This window comes from Acanthochromis polyacanthus, chromosome 16 (genome assembly GCF_021347895.1).
Source record: "Acanthochromis polyacanthus isolate Apoly-LR-REF ecotype Palm Island chromosome 16, KAUST_Apoly_ChrSc, whole genome shotgun sequence".
Lineage (NCBI taxonomy): Eukaryota > Metazoa > Chordata > Actinopteri > Pomacentridae > Acanthochromis > Acanthochromis polyacanthus.
This window is the reverse complement of record NC_067128.1, coordinates 35,299,344-35,308,366: the sequence shown is the minus strand read 5'-3', so window position 1 is coordinate 35,308,366 and position 9,023 is coordinate 35,299,344. Positions and strand designations below refer to the sequence as shown.

The 9,023-nt window shown below is 36.2% G+C and overlaps 1 long non-coding RNA gene across 1 annotated transcript; it reads left to right on the top strand.

The window, feature by feature from the left end:
- Positions 1-2,767: 2,767 nt before the first annotated feature.
- On the top strand, positions 2,768-6,769 carry LOC127530282 (uncharacterized). The gene is made up of 2 exons (XR_007936761.1): positions 2,768-2,905; positions 6,283-6,769. It is a non-coding gene; the product is annotated as an uncharacterized LOC127530282 (long non-coding RNA).
- Positions 6,770-9,023: the final 2,254 nt, after the last annotated feature.

Here is a 9,023-nt window from a genome sequence, read left to right as displayed (position 1 = left end):
CTTTCTCTCACTGTTTCCTTTAACTTTGACTGATTTGTTGCTCGTCAGGCCGATGGACATCCGATCCCTGCATGTTGAAGCAGCCACATTAGGTAATTAGCCGCTTAAAAAACACTTAACCCTCCTGTTGCCTTCACTTATGGGCAGCCAAAAGAATATTGTTTCCTTGTCTGAAAAAAAAAATCCAAAAATTCAGCAAAAAATTCCCCAAACTCATGAAAATGTGCAAAACCTTTTACAAAAAAATTCCAATAATTCCTAATAGGTTTCCCTTATAAAATTATTTTAAAAAATCCCCCAAATTTTGGCAAAAATTCTTGTAAATATTTTCAAAAAATTAGTAAAAATCTTCCAAAAAAAATCAAAAAAATATCTAAAGTGATTACATATATATCATGAAAACTTTGGGGGATTTTTTTTTCAAATAAGTTTTCAGGGATTTTTTAAGGAATTATTAGTTTTCTTTCTGAAGGTTCTGCGAATATAAAATGTGGGAAAAAATCACTTTAAAGATTTTTAGGATTTTTATTGGAAGATTTTTTTTGGAAGATTTTTTACTAATTTTTTTGAAAATACAAGAATTTTCTTGCCAAATTATTTGTTTTATATAAACTTTTTGTCGGAAAGTTTTAAGGAATTAGAATTTTCTTCCTGAAGCTTCTGTAAATATAAAATTTAAAAATGTGGGGAAAAAAATCACTTTAGATATTTTCAAGATTTTTTTGGGAAGATTTTTGCTCATTTTTTGAAAATACAAGTATTTTCTTGCCATTTTTTAAAAAATAAATTTGTTAAGGGATACTTAAAGGAATTATTTGATTTTTCTTCATGAAGGTTTTGCAAATTTATTGTCTGAAAATTTGGGAAAAAATACATTTTCACAGTGAAACATTTTTGCTAAATTTTCGAACTTTTTTTAGTGGAAAAAAATGTTTCTTGAGAGCATTCACAAAAAAAATCAGCCAAAACCCAGCAAAATTTGCTGGATTTTGATTATTTTTTTGTGTGAATGTTCTTAAGAAACATTTTTAACATTTCTTTTTTTTCCACCAAAAAGTGTTCAAAAATTTCCCAAAAGTGGACACCAGACGTTTGACTGTGAATATAATTATTTTTATTCCACATTTTCAAACTTTAAACAATCAATTTTGACCCACAGGACGACACGAGGGTTCAGGAGCTGCATCCTTTCCTGCTTTGATTAGATTTTGGATCCTTTAAAACCTGCATCGACACCTTCCTGGGGCGAGGAAACGCACATTCACACGCTCTCGGGTTCGATAACACGATTTTCAAGCTGGCGTTTTGGTCGTCCGGAGTGTGAAATGTCACTCTGAGGCCGGGGCGGAGCTCGGAAGTCCTTCGGCCCCACGATGCCTCGGCCCTGTCACCCAACCTGCCGCTGCTATGTGGCACCTTGGACGGAAATAGAAAGCGTGACGTGTGTTTTGGTGCCAGAAATCTTAGCCCGCTGTCTTTAGAGGTATAAATAAAAAGAGAAGGGAAAGGGGGGGGCTCGGTGTTCTCACTGTCAACGTTTTGCTGTTTTACTTTCTGTAAAAAAATGATTTTCAGCTGATTCAAACCAGGCGTGAACTAACCGTGACGTCACCCGTTGGTTTCAACGCCGAGAAAATGAAGCCCGGATTTTGCTACTTCCTGGTCGTCATTTTGGATTTTTGGAGCCAGTGACGTAAAAAGTGTCATCAAACAGGCTGGACCGGAGAGCAACTCGGGGCAGGACCAGTCTATGGGACTGTCAATCAAGTATAGCCACGCCCCCTGGCTCCACCAAATTTAACGATTTATTTAAAATTCAGTATTGATTTATTTTAAGATCGGCCACCTGATCTCTCATTTTGACCATGAAAACTAACGGGAAAAATATCCTGAGCTGTAGAACATCAGTCTATCAAATTTTATTTTTTCCAAAAATGAATTGGGGTCTATGGAGAAAAAGCTTTTTGGAGCCAACCCTAGCGGACGGTGTGATATTGCAAGTTTTTGACACTTCCGGGTTGGCTTCAATTCTGGAGCCAGATGCTACGTCCATTATATATACAGTCTATGGTTCAAACACACCTTACTGTGTTGTAAAAGAAGAAATTCACATATTTCTAAATCCTCTGATGTAGAATTTAACTACAGTTTGTCTGTTTTTCAACAGACAGTATGTAAAATTAGTAATTTTCTGTCCTAATTTATTTGATATCTGTAATTAAATGGGGAAAATCTGTAAAATAGTGGAGCAATTTTTGACCTATATGCGTAATTTTCCTTTCAGTTATGCAAATATATTTATATTCTAAAATGTTTTTGTGGGTTTTAATTAAGTACATAAATTTGGACAAATTTTGTAAAAACAATAAAACTCTGACTTTTGTTTACGATTGTGGCCAATTTTTTGTGGTTAACGTGTAAATTAATTTACATTAAATTTGTTTTGTTTGTTTATTTTTGTAAAATAACATTTCATGTGGACATTATTTAAAAGTTTGAGGTTTTTCTGTAAAATAGTGAAGAATTTTTCGATATATGCAGCGGGGGCACGAGGCGCAGTGGTCCCCCCTGTGATCTGATTGGCCACCCTGTATGCCCCCCCCCAAAAAAAAAAATTTTCGTTGGAAATTTACATTACTGATACTCTGCTTTCCGACATTCCTGAACGCAACTTTGTTGTCCAACTGCACCTGAATGCACCAATGACGTCAGTTTGGTCTTTTCATTGTGTTTCATTTGGATTTGAAGAAGCTTTGAAGACGTTTCCCGATACCAGAGGAGAAGACGAGCAGCTTTGTACCTTTGCGGTAAGAAGACTGTGGCCGTTTCTCAGTACGTAACTGTCCGTACCTGGTTCTCATGTGCTCCTGAAGCTTCATCATCGAGACTGCATCAAACCAGACTAGTGAGTATAGATATAAATCAGTAGATAGATATATATATCTATGGCTGCAGCTCCATGTGAACAGGAGGGTTTTATTAGAGGAATTCACACTGAAACGGAGCTACAGCCCTGTGTCATCTAGGATTTATTTTCAAAGCTACATGTGTGACGGTAATAATCCGTGCCAGAGCTGACCATTAGCACTTCCGCTGGGTCGGCTAACTTCTGGTCACTCCATGGATGCTGTTGTCGGTAATGTAGCCAGAATATGGATTCATTTTTCGTTTGGGCTTGGCAAAGACAAGAACAAAAATATTCAGAGCAAATGGAGCAGCTAGCTAGCGCATATTTCAGTTTGATTTAAATTTTCGAAGTCACATTTTGAAATCATGTAATTTTTCTGTAAAAGAAATGACGTCTTTTATTTTGTCAGAGAAACCCGGAAACGATGTTTATCCGTAATTCTGCTAACTTGACTGAACGTGGGCTTCAGTTCCTGTTATTTAAACATAAATATGATGTATAAATGCAGATAGACTAAATATATTTCACTATGCAGACATTTTTATTGATGTCCAGTATATTTTATAGACCTAAACATATTTGATAGAAATATTAGAAATGGATTTCTGTTTCCTCATAATAATTGAGTTAACGCCATTAAATGCTCATCAGTGATTCATCTTTAGTGTGAAACTTTTACTTTAAACCTTTTTTTTAAAAAAAAGAGTTGTGATTTTAAGGTAAGACATTAAAGGATGGCTTTCTTAGGTAAATGAATTTAAGGTTTAATTGACTGAAATCTTTCAGTCAATGTTGTTTCTTTCAATTTGAAATATCTCGATTTAATTAATACAGCTCAGTCATAGTACAGCATATCACTCAAAAACGTCATAGAATAGCATGTCGTCCAAAGAATGTCATAGTATAGTGTATCATCCAAAAAACATGATAGTTTAGCTTGTCCTTCGACAAACGTCATAGTATGGCATATCGCTCTAAAAACGTCACAGTATAACATGTCGCTCTGAAAACGTCATAATATAGCATGACGTCCAAATACGTCATAGTATAGCATGTCGCTCAAAAAATGTCATAGTATAGCATGTCGGTCTAAAAACGTCATAATATAGGATGTCGTCCAAAAAAAGTCATAGTATAGCATGTTGCTCAAAAAATGTCACAGAATAGCATATTGCTCAAAAAACGTCATAGAATAGCATATCGCTCATAAAATGTCACAGAATAGCATATCGCTCTAAAAATGTCATAGAATAGTATGTCGCTCAAAAAACGTCATAGAATAGCATATCGCTCTAAAAATGTCATAGAATAGTATGTCACTCATAAAATGTCACAGAATAGCATATCGCTCAAAAAACATCATAGTATAGCATGTCGCTCAAAAAACGTCACAGAATAGCATATCGCTAAAAAAAAGTCATAGTATAGCATATCGCTCTAAAAACGTCATAGTATAGCATATCGCTAAAAAAACGTCACAGAATAGCATATTGCTCAAAAAACGTCACAGAATAGCATATCGCTAAAAAAAAGTCATAGTATAGCATATCGCTCTAAAAATGTCATAGTATAGCATATCGCTCTAAAAACGTCATAGTATAGCATATCGCTAAAAAAACGTCACAGAATAGCATATTGCTCAAAAAACGTCACAGAATAGCATATCGCTAAAAAAAAGTCATAGTATAGCATATCGCTCTAAAAACGTCATAGTATAGCATATCGCTAAAAAAACGTCACAGAATAGCATATTGCTCAAAAAACGTCACAGAATAGCATATCGCTAAAAAAAAGTCATAGTATAGCATATCGCTCTAAAAACGTCATAGTATAGCATATCGCTAAAAAAACGTCACAGAATAGCATATCGCTCAAAAAACGTCACAGAATAGCATATCGCTCTAAAAATGTCATAGAATAGCATGTCGCTCATAAAATGTCACAGAATAGCATATCGCTCAAAAAACGTCACAGAATAGCATATCGCTCAAAAAACGTCATAGTATAGCATGTCGCTCAAAAAACGTCACAGAATAGCATATCGCTCTAAAAATGTCATAGAATAGTATGTCGCTCATAAAATGTCACAGAATAGCATATCGCTCAAAAAACGTCATAGTATAGCATGTCGCTCAAAAAACGTCACAGAATAGCATATCGCTCTAAAAATGTCATAGAATAGTATGTCGCTCATAAAATGTCACAGAATAGCATATCGCTCAAAAAACGTCATAGTATAGCATGTCGCTCAAAAAACGTCACAGAATAGCATATCGCTAAAAAAAAGTCATAGTATAGCATATCGCTCTAAAAACGTCATAGTATAGCATATCGCTAAAAAAACGTCACAGAATAGCATATTGCTCAAAAAACGTCATAGAATAGCATATCGCTCAAAAAACGTCACAGAATAGCATATCGCTCTAAAAATGTCATAGAATAGCATGTCGCTCATAAAATGTCACAGAATAGCATATCGCTCAAAAAACGTCATAGTATAGCATGTCGCTCAAAAAACGTCACAGAATAGCATATCGCTAAAAAAAAGTCATAGTATAGCATATCGCTCTAAAAATGTCACAGAATAGCATATTGCTCAAAAAACGTCATAGTATAGCATATCGCTCAAAAAACGTCATAGTATAGCATATCGCTCTAAAAATGTCACAGAATAGCATGTCGCTCTAAAAACGTCATAGAATAGCATATCGCTAAAAAAAACGTCATAGTATAGCATGTCGCTCTAAAAACGTCATAGTATAGCATGAATTCCACAAAAAGTCATAGTATAGCATATCGCTCTAAAAACGTCATAGAATAGCATGAATTCCACAAAAAGTCATAGAATAGCATATCGCTAAAAAAAACGTCATAGTATAGCATGAATTCCACAAAAAGTCATAGTATAGCATATCGCTCAAAAAGCGTCATAATGTAGCATGTCGTCCAAAAAACGTCGTAGTATAACATGTCGTCAAAAAAGCATCATAGTATAGCATGTTACTCTAAAAACATCATAGTTTAGCTTTTAGTCAACAAAACGTTGTTATGTGCCGGCTGTCTGAAGTAGGTGAGGAGCGACAGAAAAACAGTCCAAACGCTGGTTTTCAGAGGGTTAGACGAGTATTTATTTAAAGAGTAAGTTTACAACAACACAACATGTGAGGGGGTTAAAAGCAAATGGATGTTAGTAAAATAAAAATAAATCAACAGAACTAAAAGTGAACTTCACGCTGACATTGATTAGCATTCCAACCAGTAACAAAGTAAAAGATAATCGATACGAAAAAACACCTCTGCTTGTTCACCTCTTAAAACCCAAATACACCCTAAACTAAAACTACCAATGGGTTCCTGTTTTCCTTTCTGAACAGTTCAAAGGTCTCTCTCTATCTCCCCACACATCCACCAACCACTGGAACACATCTCCAAAGTTCTGCTAAAGCTCAGCTTCCCCTCAGAAGATGAAGGAGCCTTTTGAGAGGCAGCTGGCATCGTGATTGGACGGTACTTTGGTCTGATCCAATCCAGCTTCAGCTCCAGAGACGGCAGGCAGAACGAGTCAACGGAGGCCGAGTGGACGAAGGCATGAAGCTGAGAATAATCCAGAAAACAACAGAGGAGGAGAGCAGCGGCCCAGGGCCAGAACAAACAGAGAAGCATAGTATGTCTCTGAGAAAACATCATAGTGTAGCCTTTGGGATGAAAAACACCATCGTATATATCGTATATTGTAGAAATAACAAGTCAAAGGAAAGACATACATTGTAGAATTGTAGTAATTGTGGGCCAAATGATTTACTGATTATCATTATTTTAGTTTTTACTGATTTACGGTAATAAATCAATTTAAAAATGGCACTACTTTGGCTCTGAACCTTTATGTAGCTGTGGTCACTCTGTCTTCTGGAGTGATTTGACTGGTTATATGTCACCAATAAAACTCCTTTAACTTAACATCTGTAAACAAAACAAAAACGTATCAACAAAGTTTTCTGTTAGAGTTTGTGTTCTTCTAAGTTTAACTCCAAGATTTTAAATACTTTAATTGACTGCAAATGAATATCTCCTCCAAATGTCTCACTAATAATCATTATCAGCCTTAAAAACCCACAAACACCCCCCCTCTATACTGGACCACACTTAGTACAGTCCAGTTCCCCCTTCTATAAATCTGCTTGGAATCTTCCACTTCCTGTTTGTCAAAGTGGCCTTCTACCTGGACAGGTTTTGTTGGAGCTCATCAACAAACATTTTGGGTAACTGTGCTTTAATATGGATGGATGACACTGAATTAGAGTCTGTTTTAATGAGACTGAGTTCAGATGTGTAGCTCTGTCATTAAATAGGAAATTATTTCTCAGAATTCACAGAGAAAAGTCTGAAATGTTTGCTAGGTTAGCGTCCCACGTGTTCTGTGGCTCAGCTAAAGCTAACTCTCTCCAACTTCTGGATCTCTGGAGCTGCTTGCTGTTCAAATATCTTGCTAGAGGTGCTGAAGCTCAGAAAGTCTGAGATGTTTGTTCAGAATCTGCTCATTCTCAAGTCTGATCTGAACTGTCCTCTTTAGTTTGAACTTTCCCTAAACTTAGGAGTTAATGACAGAGCAGCACATCCAGACTCAGTCTCATTTATGTTCAGATTAAACTTCAGTGTCATTCATTGATGTTAAAGTGCAGTTTTTCACATGTTTGTTGCTCATGCTCCCGACCAAACCAGTCCAGGTAGAAGACGATGTGAAGAGAAGCTCCAGAGGATGAATATCACACATTTCCATTGTAAATAAATGTCCTTTAATTAGACATTGTCATGCAAAAGTTGGATTTCCCTTTAATAATGTTCAAATCTTTGAGTGTTTTGTTGATGTTGGTTTCTAAATGTTTTCTGACACTCGGCCCCAAACATTAAAACCTTCTACGGCTCACAAGCTGCAACAATTCACACATTATCAACGATCTTTCTGACTAAACTAAGATAAAAAGTGAAAAACTGTCTGATTCCTGCATCATGAATGTAAATCTTTTTGGTTTTTATGACAGTAAACTGAATATATTTGGGTTTGACATTTTATAAACCAAAAGAAATGAATTAGTGGAGAAAACAATCAACAGATTAATGGACAAAGAAAATGTGTTTTCCAACATATATGGCTGAATTCCTCCAACATTACAAGATACATACAATTTAAATTCAATTTTATTTATAAAACGCCAATTACAGGTCAAATTGTCTCAAGACGCTTTATTTTTATAGTTTAAAATGTTTTTGTTATATTTAAAATATAATAAAGTAATAAATTAAAACCTCTTAACGAATTCAATTATTTGGTTTTTAAGAGACTAATCAACAATTAAAATAACTTTCTCCACTAAAACTAATAAACATGAGGTCAAATAGAAGGAACAGTTTTAAATCCTGCAGTCCCACGACGACAAGAATAAAGTTTGTGAACAAAAACTAAATCTGCTGCTGGATTCCATTAAAGTCCTAATAAATGATCATAAAGTGTGATGCTAAAGGTTTGTGGTGCTAAAAATCTCAAAGTAAAGATATCAAGTTGAACATCTGGATGGAGGCTGATAAAAGTTGACCTCCCTTCATTTCTCTGGAGCGACTCCATGGATTTTAGGGATGCTGGTTAAAGACCTGCTCTTCTAGTCGTCTTCCTTCCAGTCGCTGTAAAAAGTCACTCCATCCTCGCCAACACCTCTTCATGACAACTTGTTCTGCCTCTGACCTGGTGGAAACTCTAGAAACTCAGGAAAAACCCGTCGAGACTCGAAGAACTCGTCGGGCGGGGGAAGGTGTGGTGGGGGAGTAGATGGGGGCAGTGGGGGGAGGTGGGGGAGTAGATGGGGGAGGCCGCCACCCACCTCCCCTCCTACTCTCCACCCAAACTCCACCTTGGCTCCACCCATGTGGTCACTTTATTAGGAACAGAAACTACGATGTCAAAGGGACAATGAGTTTATTTCTGTTATCTGATCTGTAGCTCAGTGACTTAAGGGTTTGTCTATGGAGCTGCAAGTTGCCAGTTCAAGACCAGACCTTTCTTAAAGTTTTTGAAAAACTTAAAGAAAGAAAAGTGCCAGTGGTAGGTCTTGAACCTACTACC